Here is an 18,680-nt window from a genome sequence, read left to right as displayed (position 1 = left end):
CCATCTTCTCCGTGAGTTTCACCTCCTCATCTAGGAAGCGGCTCTCCAGGAAGTCACAGAGGCGGGGGGTCTGCATGGGCAGATCCTAAGAGGGCCTGCTTCAGTTTCTTCTCCATGAGAATGCAGCTTCCACAGTGTCCTGGGTTTTACCCCCATTCAACTTGAGATGGTTTCTCCACATCCTGGAAGAAAGTGCAGCCACTGCCCTGGTTTTTCCTTTCTAAGAGAGGCTCAGCACCCTAATTCTTTCTGGCCAATTCCCTGAAACAGTGGCCCATGCCCTCCAAAGTTATGCTGTTGTGGTGGAAATAGAAGCCCAGTGGGGTAGGTGTAGGAGGCTGGCTGATGCAAGGCAGTTGAAGGCAGCCTTGACTTTGGTGGACTAATTCTGAGCAATCTTGGAGTTCATGGTTAATCGGTAATAAGGAGCTAAGCTCAAAAATTGGTGTTGGCTGGTCCCAGAGGTCGAGGATGGCCGAGTGGCTGGTTCTAAAGTTGCGCTTGGAAGAGAAGCTGGAGGGTGGTCAGAGGCTGGAGCGAGGGACATCCCGGGGCCTGTTGCATCGAACACTGTTGAAGCAAGAGACGGATTGCCAGGACCACTGAGTGTACTGCCTTGAAATAGGTTTCATGACCAAAAATATAAAACCAAAACCAAAAAAATTAAAAACATCATTAAGGAAGACAGTTCATCAAGAAGCTGCAGTGATTTTAATTTTGTGTGCATCTGATCAAAAACCCTCAAATTTTCTAAGTAACTGTTGTTGTTCAGTCACTCAGTTGTATCTGACTCTTTGTGACCCCATGGACTGCAGCACACCAGGCTTCCCTGTCTGTCACGATTTTCTAGTTTGTTCAAACTCATGTCCATTGAATCAGTGATGCCATCCAACTATCTCACCCTCTGTCATCTCCTTTTCCTCCTGCCTTCAATCTGTCCTACCATCAGGGTCTTTTCCAATGAGTCGGCTCTTCACATCAGGTGGCCAAAGTACTGGAACTTCAGCATCAGTCCTTCCAATGAATATTCAGGACTGATTTCCTTTAGGATGGACTGGTTGGATCTCCTTGCAGTCCAAGGGACTCTCAAGAGTCTTCTCCAGCACCATAGTTTGAAGGCATCAATTCTTCAGCCCTCAGCCTTTTTTATTGTCCAGCTCTCACATCCGTACATGCCTACTGGAAAAACCATAGTTTTGACTATACAGACCTTTCTCGGCCAAGTAATGGCTCTGCTTTTTAATCCACTGTCTAGGTTTGTTAAAATTTTTCTTCCAAGGAGCAAGCATCTTTTAATTTCATGGCTGCAGTCACCATCTGCAGTGATTTTGGAGCCCAAAAAAATAAAGTGTGTCACTGTTTCCACCTTTTCCCCATCTATTTGCCATGAAGTGATGGAACCAGATGCCATGATCTTAGTTTTCTGAATGTCGAGTTTTAAGCCAGCTTTTTCACTCTCCTCTTTTACCTTCATCAAGAGGATTTTTAGTTCCTCTTCACTTTCTGCCATAAGGGTGGTATCACTTGCGTATCTGAGCTTATTGATATTTCTCCCAGCAATCTTTATTCCAGCTTGTGCTTCTTCCAAAAATTACAGGAAGAAACTAACAAATGTATTATGTAATGGAAGATTTCTGTGTCATTTGCTCATTTCATTTAATAAATGTTCTTGGGTATCTGCATGCTAGGAACTTTTCATGAAAATATGACTGTGAATGAGACATAAGAATCCTTTTGAAGTTTACTATAATGGAAGGAGAGAGCGAAATATACAAATAAATACAGTAAAATCCTGTGAAAATACACACAGGATATGAAGAATTCTGAGATGATAGAATGGATGATTTGTTCCTCTCCACCACCAAATCCTGCAGATGGTACAAAAGGAGGAGAGTAAAGTTTTTATTCTGGAGTTGGGGAATGGAAAATGACAGGGGTCTTTGGAAGGAATGATGCTAAAGCTGAAACTCCAGTACTTTGGCCACCTCATGCGAACAGTTGACTCATTGGAAAAGACTCTGATGCTGGGAGGGATTGGGGGCAAGAGGAGAAGGGGACGACAGAGGATGAAATGGCTGGATGGCATCACTGACTCGATGGACGTGAGTCTGAGTGAACTCCAGGAGTTGGTGATGGACAGGGAGGCCTGGCGTGCTGTGATTCATGGGGTCGCAAAGAGTCGGACATGACTGAGCGACTGAACTGAACTAAACTGAGAGGGAGGAGCCTGGCAGGAAAATAGCACAAAATCCAGAAGGGAGGTGGAGTTTGACTCCTGCTAGCTCAGTGATGTCCCAACTCAATATTCCCAAACTGGGCCAACAAAACTTTTGCCATCTAGCCAGCAATTTCCTGGAATCACTGGTGCCGCCCTCAAGTCAGCTGCAGACCCTGAATCCTTCCCATCACTACAAACTGGAGTGAACCAGCACCACTAGATGGTGCCAAACTACAGTGGGGACCAGGATGGGTTTTGGAGAGCAGGACTGGGCAGGGTCTCCCACCCATGTTATTAATCTCACACTGAAAGACACAAAGGAAATCAAAGACAAAAAGACCGGAAAGGAAGACCTAGGACTACATTATTTCACAAAGGATATGATAATCTATGTAAAAACTCGAGAAGATTGCTTATTAAAAGTAATAAGAATTTACCATAAGATTAATATGTAAGATTCAATTGCATTTCTATAAAATTTAACAAGTATTCACAAAACGCTTCTGTAACAATATACACACCAGTTCAGTTCAGTTTGGTCGCTCAATCGTGTCTGACTCTTTGCGACCCCATGAATCGCAGCACGCCAGGCCTCCCTGTTCATCACCAGCTCCCGGAGTCCACCCAAACCCATGTCCATCGAGTCGGTGATGCCATCCAGCCATCTTATCCTCTGTCGTCCCCTTCTCCTCTTGCCCCCAATCCCTCCCAGCATCAGAGTCTTTTCCAATGAGTCAACTCTTCGCATGAGGTAGCCAAAATATTTGAGTTTCAGCTTCAGCATCAGTCCTTCCAATGAACACCCAGGACTGATCTCCACATAGAAAACATAATTTAGAAAGAGATTGTATTTAAATAGCTCAAAAATATACATCTAAATTAAACTTAATAAAAGATGTACAAGGTCTGTACAGAAAAAAATATATATATATAAAGCATTATTAAAAGTAACTCAGAAGATCTAAGTAAACGGAGAAATATATTCATGGAAACAAAGGCTGAATTTTTTAAAGTGATTCTCCCCCAATTGATGTGCAGAATCAATATAATCTTAATCAAAATATCAACAGAGGTTTTGTCAAACATGACAGCTGATTCTGATACTTATATGGAAAAGGAAGAAAACCCAAGGCACTTTTCAATTTTTATTGAAGGAGAAACTTGGTCAGACACTGAAACGACTGAAACTAATGATGAAACCATAGTAATTGAGATAAAGTTGTTTTGATACAGAAAAGAAAAAAAGGTCATTGAACAAAGAGGAGAGCCCAAAAAGACCCAAGAATATATGGAAACCTGATACATGACAGAGGTGACAATGCTGATCGGTGATGAACTGAGAACTGAGAGTAAGTAAATAGGTGAGTTTCTTTTGATAATAAGTAAATAGGGAAGAAGGAAAAATTCTCCCTTTTGGAGGAATCTCTTGTAGAAGCAATGAAGAGACAGCAAATGACCATTTAGCAACCATTACAGAAAAGGCAAAGGAACCAGAGATCAAATTGCCAACATCCGCTGGATCATCGAAAAAGCAAGAGAGTTCCAGAAAAACATCTACTTCTGCTTTATTGACTATGCCAAAGTCTTTGACTGTGTGGACCACAATAAACTCTGGAAAATTCTTAAAGGGATGGGAATACCTAACAATCTGTCCTGCCTCTTGAGAAATCTGTACGCAGGTCAGGAAGCAACAGTTAGAACTGGACATGGAACAGACTGGTTTCAAATAGGAAAAGGAGTACGTCAAGGCTGTATATTGTCACCCTGCTTATTTAACTTATATGCAGAGTACATCATGAGAAACGCTGGGCTAGATGAAGCACAAGCTGGAATCAGGATTGCTGGGAGAAATCTCAATAACCTCAGATATGCAGATGACACCACCCTTATGGCAGAAAGTGAAGAAGAACTAAAAAGCCTCTTGATGAAAGTGAAAGAGGAGAGTGAAAAAGTTGGCTTAAAGCTCAACAGTCAGAAAACGAAGATCATGGCATCTGGTCCCATCACTTCATGGCAGATAGATGGGGAAACAGTAGAAACAGTGTCAGACTTTATTTTTTGGGCTCCAAAATCACTACAGATGGTGATGCAGCCATGAAATTAAAAGACGCTTACTCCTTGGAAGAAAAGTTATGACCAACCTAGATAGCATATTCAAAAGCAGAGACACTACTAGACCAACAAAGGTCAGTCTAGTCAAAGCTATAGTTTTTCCAGTAGTCACGTATGGATGTGAGAGCTGGACTATAAAGAAAGCTGAGCACCAAAGAACTGATGCTTTTGAGCTGTGGTGTTGGAGAAGACTCTTGAGAGTCCCTTGGACTGCAAGGAGATTCAACCAGTCCATCCTAAAGGAAATCAGTCCTGAATATTCATTGGAAGGACTGATGTTGAAGTTGGAACTCCAATGCTTTGGCCACCTGATGTGAAGAACTGACTCATTTGAAAAGACCCTGATGCTGGGAAAGATTGAAGGCAGCAGAAGGGGACGACAGAGGATGAGATGGCATCACCGACTCAACCGACATGAGTTTGAGTAAACTCCGGGAATTGGCGATGGACAGGGAGGCCTGGCATGCTGCAGTCCATGGGGTCGCAAAGAGTCGGATACGACTGAGCGACTGAACCGAACTGACAGTAAAAATTGATTCAGACAGAAGTGTCAATGGATGCCAAAGCTATTAGGTTGAAATTTGATGAATAAGATAGCTACATAGTCTCAAAGTATCTCTCTACAAATTACTTATTAATTACAAAGGGGGAAATCGTGCTTTTAGAGATGGTAAACCTGGAAGGTATCAGCATAACCAAGTAATCCAAGTTGACATTACCAAAAATAGAGGATAATGACACAGTATGCTTCCTGAGTGTTATGTGGAAAAGGACACAACCTCACTCATAATATTCTTGCCCAAAAAAGTCATCACCTAAGTCAAATTGTGAAGAAACATTCCGTGGAGAAAATCATGAAGAAACGCCACATTGATGCACAGTCTACAAAATAATTGACCTGAACTGTTTGAGTATGTCAGGGTCAAAAAACACAAAGACTGACTGGGGAATTGTTCTAGACTAAGTGAGACTGAAGAGAAAATTCCACTAAGTACAATGTGTGATCCTGGACTGGGGGGATCCTGGACTAGATCCTATGGTGGCGGGGGGTGGGCTTGGGGGTGGAGCAGTGAAGCAGAGCAGAACCCTATGGTCCTTGCCCCCTACCCCATGTCAAAAACTAGTCAAAGAATAAGTTTAATCAGAGAAATGAGAAACACAGGAAAAAAGGGAGCCAGTCAAAGGAGACCAAATAATAGTCATGTAGTCATTAAGCATATCAGGGACCTTTAGTTCTTTCCCAAGGACTGTAGATAATATTCTGAGCCAAATCCTGTGAGCTGTCATAGGCACCAAAACACCAGGTGGAAGAAGTTAACTATCTGATGACCAGACTGTACCCACGACAGAAGCTGCCACAATTCTGAGAATCGGCCTCAAAGATATGGTAACAAATGGACCCTGGAACTGAAGATTAACTGTACCTAAAACAGTCTAGATGACGCTGGTCAGACCACTGATGACCAATTTGAAGATGACTGTCAGAGCTGATGTAGCCCTCCCCCCTCTTCTGTCTAAGAATCTCTTGCCCCACTGGCAACCAGTGGGGCAGGGCAGGGGAGAGTCAGTCTGATGGGGTGGCAGTCAGATGTCTGCCACCATCCTCCCCAGTTGCTGGCATCTGAAATAAAGCAAATTTTCTTTTCCACCAACTTGGCCTGTTTATTGGCTTTTGAGCGATGAGCAGTCAGACCCCACAGACTCCTCTTCTGGTAACAGTAGTGTGGCTTGTTGTTGTTTAGTCACTAAGTCCTGTCCAACTTTTTTGTGACCACAAGGATTGTAGCCTACCAGTGGATTTGATCATAGCTCAGTCGGTAAAGTATCTGCCTGCAATGCAGGAAACCTGGGTTTGATTCCTGGATCGGGAAGATCCCCTGGAGAAGGAAATGGCCATCCACTCCAGTATTCTTGCCTGGAGAATCCCATGGACAGAGGAGCCTGGCAGACTACAGTCCATGGGGTCGCAAAAGTCAGACACAACTTAACAACTAAACCACCACCACCAGGCTCCTCTGTCCATGGGATTCCCCAGGCAAGAATACTGGAGAGGGTGGCCATTTCCTTCTCCAGGGGATCTCCCCAACATCTCCTGCATTGGCAGGCAGATTCTTTATCACCGAAGCGCCAGGGCAGCCCAGGGTGGCTGCAAAGGATATTTATTAGGATAACTAGTGAAAGTTGAAAATGGGCTATAGGTTAAACAGAGCAATTCGTCAGTGTTGAATCTTCCAGTTTCGATAGCTGGATGTGCTTGTTTTAGAAAATATATACCCAAGTATTTAGAGGCAAAAAGTTATAATATCTACAACTTATTCTCAAATGGTTCAGAAATGACAACAATAACCATGTGCACAGAGACACAAAATGAGAAAACCAATGTGGCAAATGATGACTGTTGAGTTTAGTGAAGGGTATACAGAAATGTTTGGCAATATGCTTCAATCTTCTCTGTGTCTTAAATTACTTTGCAATAAAATGTTTAAAAATAACAAGTAAAAAATTAGTAGAAAACTGGAAACAGTGGTAACGTTTGTGAGTAGTGGGCGAGGCCTGAGGGTGGGAACGGAGGAACACATGGAACTGTACTAATGATGTGCTAGTCCCCAGACTAGATGATGAGACCGTGGACGCCCATCTGACTACGTAGCTTTAACCATTATGTATGTATACATGTATATGTATGTATATATACATACATGTATATATGTATACATATGTATACTTTGGCCACCTGATGCAAAGAGCTGACTCATCTGAAAAGACTCTGATGCTGGGAAAGATTGAGGGCAGGAGGAGAAGGGGACGACACAGGATGAGATGGTTGGATGGCATCACCAACTCAATGGACATGAGTTTGAGTAAACTCTGGGAGTTGGCAATGGACAAGGAGGCCTGGTTTGCTGCAGTCCATGGGGTCGCCAAGACTGAGCGACTGAACTGAACTGACATATTTTGTACTTTTGTACATGTAAAATATTATACTTTAAGAGATAATAAAAGGAAGAACAAAGAAAAAGATAGTAAGACATGAATCAGATGCAATCTGATGAGCTGTGTGCCCTCAAGTAGGTTTCTTTTCCTCTCTGAGGTTGTCCTCACCTACAGAAAGGGAATAAAAGATCTACTGTGTAGCTATGTTGTAAAGCACTTGGCAGTGAGCGCTCATTAAGTGGCAGCTGCTGTTGTTATTTTCTCTGATAGAGATAAGGGGCATACACCTACAGAGATAAAGCCTGATAAAAGTAATAGAAGTTTGAAATAATCTTTGGGATCAGTTGGTAAGGAAGTTATCTAGGGAGTAAAACTGAGCTAATGTTGGAAATCATTAAGTAGTTTTAGACCCAATGAGCTTTGTCAATTTTTTCCAAGCTGTACTCCATGGTCAGAAAGTAAGACTTGGAGAAAAACAGGTATTTATGCTGGAAGGTGTAGAGGAAGGTCAACAAAGCAGAAAGGCTGCTGAGAGTGAGGCAGATAGCATCCTGCCTAGGCTATAAGCCTTCTATTACCTAAAGTTTCGGAAAATGAGACACAATTTGGAAGAACTAGAAGATATAAAGGGAGCTGATAATTTACTAGATTAACTGGAGACTGTGTGAAGAATTCCTAGCAGAATAATGATTTTACAGTCCAGAATAAGGACATCCATTCCTACCTTTCATGTATCAAATAAAAAATCATTCTAACAGGATATATGCACACTAAGTTAGACAGATGCCCTCATAGTTTGCCTACATTTTGTGTATGAGAGCCCTTAACAAATTGCAACAAAAGAGAAAAGGGAGCAAATATGTACTGAGCTCCCACTTCATTCAAAGATAGCTCTGCTGTAAGGGTTATAATTGAGGATTTGGTATTAGCTAGTGCATGATTGATTGAAATTTTCATTTTTCCATATTATTTGCTTTCTGAATATATGCACACAGGTGATTTTGGCCTATCATGCATGAAACTAAACTCAAAAGTATGAACACTAGAGCAAATTAAATGAGGCTTATACACTGAAAGTGTCAAAGTGGAAGCTGCTCAGTCACGTCCGACTCTTTATGACCCCATGGGCTACACAGTCCATGCAGTTCTCCAGGCCAGAATACTGGAGTGGGTGGCCGTTCCCTTCTCCAGGGCATCTTCCCAGCCCAGGGATTGAACCCAGGTCTCTTGCATTGCAGGCGGATTCTTTACCAGTTGACCCACCAGGGCATTACTAACAGTCAATTCAGTGAAGAAAAGAAATAATATCAGTAGTCTGGCATCTCAAATGTCAAATGTTTTTCAATATAGATAGTATGCAAAAACAATCTGTCACCCTAAGTACTAGAAATGCTGCTGAAGAACCACTATACTAGCTGTTGGTGTATGGGAAATGCTTTTGTTTTCTTCCTTCAGAGTTTATTTCTTAAATATGAATTATTTATATTATATATCAACTATTATCACCTTATTTTATATCAACATAATATATATTAATTAATGCATTATTATCTATTATTTATTCTTTCCTTTATTGCTTCCTATACTAAATACACAGACAATTTCAGAGATGAAGGCAGGTATATGTGGTATTAAGTTAGAGATTTTAAAAGAAATTTATTATAAAATTTTGGAGTTATGTGTATAAAAATAGGTAACCCCAACCATTGTCTTGTTCTGACTTTGATAGTTGCACATCATGCAGTCACTATATTCTCCAAAAATAGAATTACATAGAGAAGTTATAACAATTAATGTGAGCTTCCTGAGAAATGCAGTTTTAGAGGAACTGAAGAATATGGGGAGGAACGATACTTGCAAACCTGAGTCAATATAACAAACTAGTTATGAGGAGGCACCAGTGAAATGAAAAGATCTTACAGAGAATGATCTTCCTGGTCCAGGAAGATCCCACATGCCTCGGGAGCAACTAAGTTCATCTGGCACGACTATTACAAGAGGAGACACCGCAATGAGAAGCCTGCACACCTAAGCAAAGAGGAGCCTCTGCTCGCCACAACTGGAGAAAGCACTCGCACAGCAATAAAGACCCAGTGCAGCCAAAAAGAAATAAACAGTTAAAGAAAAGAGTGGGATGACTCAATTCATGACATATTTCTGCCAAAACTATCTTCGAAAAAATACGTTTCATAAAGAATAAGAGAAAATAATATACTGCTATCACAGGATTTAAAATATAAATGGGGATTTATGATTCCATATGATAAATTGAATGGATGTATCACTTCCATTCTCTCCTGAATTCCTATTAAAATGATAGTAATAATATTTAAAATACATAGGTCTAAAGGACTAGGAAAAACAGGAGAGAAGACAGCAGGGGATAGGAGATAGCAACAGGTTTTGTAGGATGGAAAGCTGATGAATTAGGAGAGTAGGGAAAATTGAACCTAATTTCTTCCAAAAAGGAGGAAAAACCAAACTGAGAAACTTGGTTGTACAGAAAGACAGTGAGGCACAGATCTGGAATTCAGAGAATCGTTTGAAAGTCTGCACATGAATCAGTTAGACCCAAAAAATCCTCTTCAAAAACCTCAGACATGAGATTGATTCCTTCAGAACATGAATCAAAGAGGTTCTGAGCTTGAGGAGAGAAAGGTTCAGAAAAGCTCAAGGGGAGCCAAGGGGCTGAAAATAGGTGGATTAAGCGGAAGTTTGTATATTTATGGGTAAAATACACAATCACCCTTTCACCAGCCCTGTTTCCCCTTCCAGATCCTCAAATACCTGTAGCCAGGCACAAGACTGGAGGGTCTCTGCGTAAAAACTGAGTGACCCCTGAGGATATTCTGCAAATTCAAAGCTGTCATCAGGCATGCAGAGTCTCAAACAAACATACAAATCATAAACTATGGCTAGAAAGCAACCATTCAAGATTGGAGCAGGAGAACAAAAGTTTTTGGAAATAAATTTAAAATGGAACTCAGATTATTTGACAAGTATTGGGCCATATTTAGAAAAATTATTTGGAAGACTACCAAATGAACAATTGATGCAACTGTTGACTCCAGGGGAAATGAAAAGAAGCATAATCAATCACGGTACACAGCTAGTTTCAGCAGTGAAATATGCATAGACAGTCAAAATAATGTAAACACATAATAAAATTTAGCCAAATCTGTGATCTGATTATATTGGGAGGTTGGAGGGAAAAAAAGTAAGTTGATCATACACTTACTTACCAATGTGAAAAGTCCAATGTGAAATAGACCATGTATAAATAGACGTAATAAATTATATCAGCATAAACATGTAATTCTCATGTACAAAAATAAATACCACAAGACACAGGGAAGATTAGAAATAGGGAGTGAGACTGGCCACAGGAAGAGTTTTTAAAAATTATAAAAATTAGCAACCCACTCCAGTACTCTTGCCTAGAAAATGCCATGGATGGAGGAACCTGGTAGGCTACAGTCCACAGGGTCGCAAAGACTCAGACATGACTGAGCGTCTTCACTTTCACTTTTCACTTTCATGCATTGGAGAAGGAACTGGCAACCCACTCCAGTGTTTTTGCCTGGAGAATCTCAGGGATGGAGGAGCCTAGTGGACTGCTGCCGTCTATGGGGTCGCACAGGGTCGGACATGACAGAAGTGACTTAGCAGCAGCAGCAGCATAACTATCTATTGTAGCCCATTATTTTAATTATACTATCAAATAGTAGCTTATACATGAGCTTATATTCTGTGTTTTTCAACAATGTTTAATCCATGATTGCATTTGGTAAGCAAACAAAAACCATGTATTGTTTTTAATATTATTTGGAGATTGAAATGAAGCAAACTTTGTGGCTAAAAATAGTTTAAAACAATGAGACAAAAATAAAGTTCATAGGTTAATATAAAAAAATAAAGCAATGAGACAAAATACTGTTTTGCTTTCAAACTGCACATACTCCTTCTTGCCTCTTCCACAGAATGGGATGAGAACATGCCTCCCGATCCTGGTGGAAAATAATAGTTGGTCGCTCTTTCTCGTTTCCTGGCTAAGGATCTTAAAGTTTCTCCTGACTTCAATCAATCCAATTTAATGTATTCAATCCAAACTCATTGTTTCCTGGCTTTCAAAGCCTGTCCTCCTCTCCCCTAGAGGCTGGATTTCTACCTATCTAGCCTTATTTTCCGTTTCATCACAATAAGCACCTCTGTTCGAGTTATATGGATGTCTCAGAACCCTGTCCCCTCTGGGCCATGCCTGCTGGCATCTTTCGGGTCAAGCTATGACTTCAGTACCTGGGCCCATTTCCTCTGTACCTGGCCAAGGCCTTCTTATCCTTCAAAATCTGCTTCAGGATTGGCAAAGATATTTTTCATCATAATTCTACCATTTTATCATCCTTGAACATTGGTTTTTTATCATTACAACTTGAAAATACTACTTACTGAAGAAAAAATTTGAAAATTTTGTTTGTGACCTTCTCGGACAAAGGAAAATTTAAACAAATGAACATTTGTCTAAATTCAAGACGAATGTGCTGAATCTATTGGGTTGGCACCATACCAATAATTTCCACAATGTGATGTACCAGTGATTTTTTTTTTTTTTAGCATTGTGGCATTTGCTATTAAAGGACCATCTCTTTAAGGCATCCAGTCCCAACAACAAGAACACACACAAAATTTTTCACTGCCTATCTGAAGGGACAAACAGTAAATCAAGATTAGATTAGGATACCAATAAATCTGATAAGAATTAATTTTTATATTGATGGTTCCTGTTAATTATTTTAAAGGCTATAGTTTTTATTATATTTATTGTAGGAGCAACATAATAGTAACAGAAAACAAATAAAAAGCAGTGGGGGAGGGGATTGTCTATACTTTTACCACCCAAAGAAACAGTTTTTCCTTTTTTTTATATAACTGTTTTATTTCTCATCCCCATAAATACATAATTTTACATACAAAGTGTTATACTTTTTACCTTGGTATCATATTATAAACATTTTCATAAGACCTCCTTCATACTTATTTTAATACCTAAACAATAATCCATCTATAAATATCTGTATAATAATTCATCTATAGTAGTACCATAATTGTTTCTCTGTCATTAGTCATTTACAGTTCCTTCCAATTTTTTTAGTAGACTGTGGACAAATAGGGACTCTTATGCACGGACAATACTTGTCAAATTTAAAACGTACATCCTCTGACCTAGCAAATCTGTCTCTTAGATTCTATCCTTGAGAGGTAATTACAGAACTGTGTAAGCATATATATGCTCTTTGCTGCATTATCTAATAGTAAAAATTCAAAGTGATCTAAATGTTTGCCCATAGGGTGATAGCTAAATAAACTTTAGTAGACCTATATATAATATATGGTCATTGAAAAAATGAGTTAGGTCTGTCTGGGTTGACTTGGAGGATATTCATAAACCCGATGAATGGTAGTGGAGTTAGGGAGGGTATGAGTTTTAGATAAATAGAGCTCATGACTGTGAGAAAAAATACTATACATGTATGTTTATAACACATTTTACAGATGTGCTTTCTATAATATTTAAAAATTTCCAAAAAGTTTAAAGCATTTAGTTCACTTAGTTTATATAAATACATTGAAAGATGTGAGGGAAAACAGAAAGAAGCATAATTCATGTACACAGGCTAATTCAAAGTTTAGCTTTTGATGGGCTTCACTGGTGGCTAAGATGATAAAGAATCTGCCTGCAATGCAGGAGACCCAGGTTCGATCCATGGGTTAGGAAGCTTCCCTGGAGAAGGGCATGGCAACCCACTCCAGTATTCTTGCCTGGCAGGCTATAGTCCATGAATTGCAAAGAGTCACACATGATTGAGCAACTAACACTCACACTCACCTCAAAACCCATGGGTAGATTTTCTTTTAATTTAAATGTATTTTTAATTGGAGGATAATTGCTTTATAATATTGTCATGGGTAGATATTGACCAAACCATTAGTTCAATTCAATTTAAGTGTTATAATCTTAACAAGAAATACTAAGGTTGTTATTCTATTTAAGATTTAAAAAATTACTCAGCCGTTAAAAAGAATATGTTTGAATCAGTTCTGATGAGATGGATGAAACTGGAGCCGATTATACAGAGTGAAGTAAGCAAGAAAGAAAAACACCAATACAGTATACTAACACATATATATGGAATTTAGAAAGATGGCAATGACGACCCTGTATGCAAGACAGCAAAAAAGACACAGATGTGTATAATGGACTTTTGGACTCAGAGGGAGAGGGAGAGGGTGGGATGATTTGGGAGAATGGCATTAAAACATGTATACTATCATGTAAGAATCGAATCGTCAGTCTATGTCCGATGCAGGTTACAGCATGCTTGGGGCTGGTGCACGGGGATGACCCAGAGGGATGTTGTGGGGAGGGAGGTGGGAGGGGGGTTCATGTTTGGGAACACATGTACACCCGTGGTGGATTCATGTCAATGTATGGCAAAACCAATACAGTATTGTAAAGTAAAATAAAGTAAAAATAAAAATTAAAAAAAAAAAGTTAAAGAAAAAAAATAAATTTTGGAATTGATTATTTACTAGATAGAGAAATTATGATCATGCATGATAATAAAAAAAGAATGACAATAATGTAATAAAGTGTAAATATAAATTCAAAACTGGTAATTATCCTGCTAATTTAACTAAGTCGAATCTAGATAGTCTGAGTGACCTAGTTTGGCTGACTAGATTTTTTCTTAAAAAAATAGTCAATTTTTCTCTTACTTTGTACCTAATAAATTTAGTACAAAGGTACTTGTTTATAATTTGAAGAAATCTATTTTTCATGATTTTCCAGTAATGCTACTTTCTATAGAACAAATATTTTCTCAAAATTTTGTGGTCTACTGATAGCATGTTTTTATCCACTAAATAAGCATTTTCTTGTTTATATTCTTGTGTGGCATCCTTCTTTCTAAAACTACTATAATTATCCATCTACTTATCTTACAAGTGGAAACATAATCTTTGTGGCTGTTTCATTTACTATGGAAAGAATACAATGTTTTACTACAAAAGGGCATCAAAAAGCCCTATAATTCTGGTGCTTCTTATCCTTGAGTCATAAAAACAGGCTAGGCTTATGGAAGAAAAGAGATTAGAAAGCAGTGTTTATAATCATAGGCAAAACTATACCCTAAAGAAGCTACAAAAATAAGTCTTTTTAAAAACATCACACTCAGAACTATGATTTTAAACCCTTTAATTTAACTTTGCCTTGCCTTTGAAGGGAAAATCTCCTTGAACTTTAAATAACTTTTAAATTTTCACTCCACTCTCTCACTGAATTTTTCAAGTCCCAAAGTCACTATTTGTTGAATCACAAATAGCATTTGTAAAAGAGGCCTTCAATAACTCTGCACATGTACTCGTCAGCTACGGTTTCTAGAGCTCATTTCCATACCAGTTACCAAATAAGCCCAGGGGCTAAAACAACAGCTTAGAAAGCAAAACTCTGTAACCTACAAGATCTCTTATTTTCTCACGTTGAATTTTTAAATGTACTGAATAAAAGCGGGAAGGAAGAGAAGGTAGAGAAACTTTTTTTCTTGGCTTAAAAAAGAAAAGATTGGGCAAATGCCTACAGTAAATCTCATAAGCAGCCTAAGTTATTAAATATAAATGATTGTAAAATGAAAACCTGCAATCAGGTAAAGGTTAAAATAAATTCCCCAAATCTCTAAGCTGTGTAAGTGGTTCTCGACCCCAGCACACATTAGAATCACCTGGAAACTTTTTAAATAATACAAAATTAGGTACTGAACTGGCCTGCTGTGGGGCCTGAGCACTGACTTTTTTAAAATCACCAAGATAGTTTAATATGTTGGAAGGCTGATGTGATACAGATCCACATATTATCAAATAAAATACACAGGCAGATTTTTAACCAAAGGAAATGGTTATTTTAGCACACATAAGAGTCCCATGGACAGCAAGGAAATCAAATTAGTCAAACGTGAATCTGAGTGAACTGCGGGAGTTGGTGATGGACAGGAAGGCCTGGCGTGCTGCGGTTCATGGGGTCGCAAAGAGTCGGACACGACTGAGCGACTGAACTGAACTGAAAGGAAATCAACCCTGAATATTCATTGAAAGGGCTGATGCAGAAGCTCCAATACTTTGGCCACCTGATACGAAGAACTGACTCACTGGAAAAGACCATGATGCTAGCAAAGACTGAGGGCAAGAGGAGAGGGGACATCAGAGGATGAGATAGTTGGATGGCATCAGTGATTCAATGGACTTGAGTCTGAGAAAACTTCAGGAGATAGTGAAGGACAGGGAAGCTTGACTTGCTGCAGTCCTCGCGTCACAGGGAGTTGGACACGACCAAGTGACTGAACAACAAACCATCGCCAAGGGCCTGCAAGGACCACGCTCTGTGTTAGGCTTTGAGGATACAAAGTATTTGAAAATTAAGGACTTCATGACATACCTGCAGTTCAAATTCTTTTAAAAGTATTCTTTTTAAAAATCCTCCATCATTTTTTTCCTGTAAAAGGAATATGCACCAACACATATTTCATGAAGCAGACTCTAAATACATCAGGCTTGGTTTGCAAGTAAACTATAATTTAAAAAATAAGAACATAAATGGCAATAACAAAATATTTACTAATAAGAAATGAGGATTGATGGTTCTAGAATATAGATGAACACTAGAATCGGGATTTCCAAATAGATGATCCAAAGACTCTTTTTCAGATTTATACACAGTTTTAATGAAAATCCTGAGAGTAACAATATCCATCACTTAATAATGAATAAGCCAAAGACTTTTCAAAACATGGAGATGGAAGTCACAAAATCTGGAAAGCAAGGGGAAAAAAACAAAACGAAACAAAACATTTCAGGCTAGTGCTTTGTGATAGTCAGAGGGAGGAAGCTGCTTACAGCCAGCAGAAAAGCTAAAGTTAGATGAATGACGAAAAGTAAGGAAGTTGAGAAATCTTAGCCAGAAATTTAATATGGCTTTATTTCTCTTAATACGTAAATTCTAAGGAATCAGAACAGTCCATATTCAACTGTGAAAGCAAAAACATATTCCAAAGTGAAGTGAAATTATCTGTAGGTTTTTAACAAACAAATTTAAAATCTTAAGAATTAGAGTTCCCCATTGGATGGGTTTGGGGATTTGATCCAAAAAGAGGCATTTTCACAAGAACTGAGAGCTTGACCTGGGGACTCTCTTTGAATAACCAAATAATAACTATTGGTGCCGGCATTATGACCACTAGTAACATATATGATTTTTAAAGTAGATCTAATTATTATGATTCATGAGAAAAATCTGGAGAGTACATAATCACCTGTGGTAAGAAGATACTGCTTAAAATACATAGTTTTTCTCAGATTTAAAACAAATCTGTATCTGAAGTTCCCCTGTAAAAAAGGGTGTAGGATTTATTTTCAGTTTCCTTGTACTTGGTTTCCTGAGAACTGCAATGTTCTTCAATTACGCACTATCTGATAAAGTTCTCATCATTTAATGTCTTTGGAATAGTCAACTACTCCTATATATAAGTCGTTACTGCCAGCATATCCCCTACTAATAAAAATGAATATGATGATGAGACAATTCATTGGACCCTATTATATGCCAGGTCCTTAATGTATACTAAGCATTTTTCTATATTATCTCATTTAATCCACTCAATTAACTGATTCAATTCACATTTTAAGAAGAGGACTGAGGCTAAGCGATATTTTAAAATTTGCCCAAGGTCACAGAATTAGGAAGTGGTAGAACTAAACCCAAAGTTCTTTAGTTGTTGTTGTTGTTGTTTGTTTTCTTTTTTTGTCTCCCGTTTGGGAATCCAACACATTCTAATAATAAATGTTCACTGTACAAAAATTATAGAATATAGAAAAATCAAAAAGATAAAAGGGCTTAGACCTGAAGCATAGCTGTTGCAGAATTTTCAGTGTATTTCCTTTCCATTTTTTTGCAATGCCTTGTAAATCAATGCCCGTAATCTGAAGTACCAAGCTCAGGTAACCCCTCTATGCTTCCTTCTGTGTGTATTCAAAATTTGCCCTTTTACAGACTCCCTGGACATTCTGTCCCCCATACATACACTCCGGTCAGAAATACACATAAATGCACAGGAAGTTAGACTTCCTACCTCCCCCTCGAGTATTATTCCCTCTGCCCTGTCTACCCCTTATGAAAAAAAAAAAATTGGCAAAAGGGAAGAAGCAAAACCCAGATGGCCAGACAAACCAAGGATTTCTTCAAAACACACTGAAGTAACATAATGAATCACTAGAAATGATGCCTCAGGTCAGAGTGTAGAGACTGATGTGATTAACCCAGGTCTCTGGAGAAAAAGAATAGCATGCAAGATGGAATCTAAGGAAGTATGCCTTAATCTCTAACACACACACACACACACACACACACACACACACACAGCTTATAACTGGCTCCCAAGGGACTGTGTTCTTCTTTAAAACAAATTTTTTAATTCATTTACAATATTATATTAGTTTCAGGTGTTCAACTTCGTGATTCATTATTCTCATACATTATACTCTACTCAGTCATTATAAAATATTGGCTGCATTCTCTGTGCTATATAATATACCCATCTAGCTTATTTATTTTATACACAGTAGTTTGTACTCTTAACTGCCTGCTCCTGTCTTGTCCCTCCTCTCCTCCCTCTCCCACTGATGACCACTAGTTTGCTCTCCATGTCAATGAATCTGTTTCTATTTTGCTACATTCGTGCTTGCTTTGGATTTTAGATTCTAATCTAAGGGAAAGCATACAGTATTTGTCATTCTCTGTCTGACTTACCTCACCCTCCAGGATGGCACAATTTCATTCTTTTTTATGACTGAGCAGCATTCCGTTGTCCCTTATCTACCTACCTATATGCATGCCTGCATGCTAAGTCACTTTAGTCATGTTCAGCTCTGTGCAATGCTATGGACTGGAGCCCACCAGGCTCCTCTGTCCACGGGATTCTCCAGGCAACAATACTGGAGTGGGTTGCCATGCCCTTCTCCAGGGGATTTTCCCGATCCAGGGATTGGACCCACATCTCTTACCTCTCCTGCATTGGCAGGCGGGTTGTTTACCACAGTGCCACCTGGGAAAGCCCCAGGCAAACCTTGAATATGTTTAAATGACACTGTATACCTCCGATCGTTTTTTGAGGCTCCTTCTCGGTTTTTGGAGGTGGGGCTAGTTGTCCCTCATCAGCCATCCCTCTGAAGGTACAGAGTTCAGTCCTTGGGCTATTTCTATTTTCTGTATCACTCACTCCCTAGGTCATCTCATCCAGTCTTGTGACATCAAATAGTAAAATAAAAAATATTTACATTCATAAAAAAGAAATAGGGCTTCCCTGGTGGCTCA

This window comes from Ovis canadensis, chromosome 6 (genome assembly GCF_042477335.2).
Source record: "Ovis canadensis isolate MfBH-ARS-UI-01 breed Bighorn chromosome 6, ARS-UI_OviCan_v2, whole genome shotgun sequence".
In the NCBI taxonomy this organism is placed as follows: Eukaryota; Metazoa; Chordata; class Mammalia; order Artiodactyla; family Bovidae; genus Ovis; species Ovis canadensis.
This window is presented reverse-complemented; position numbering follows the sequence as displayed.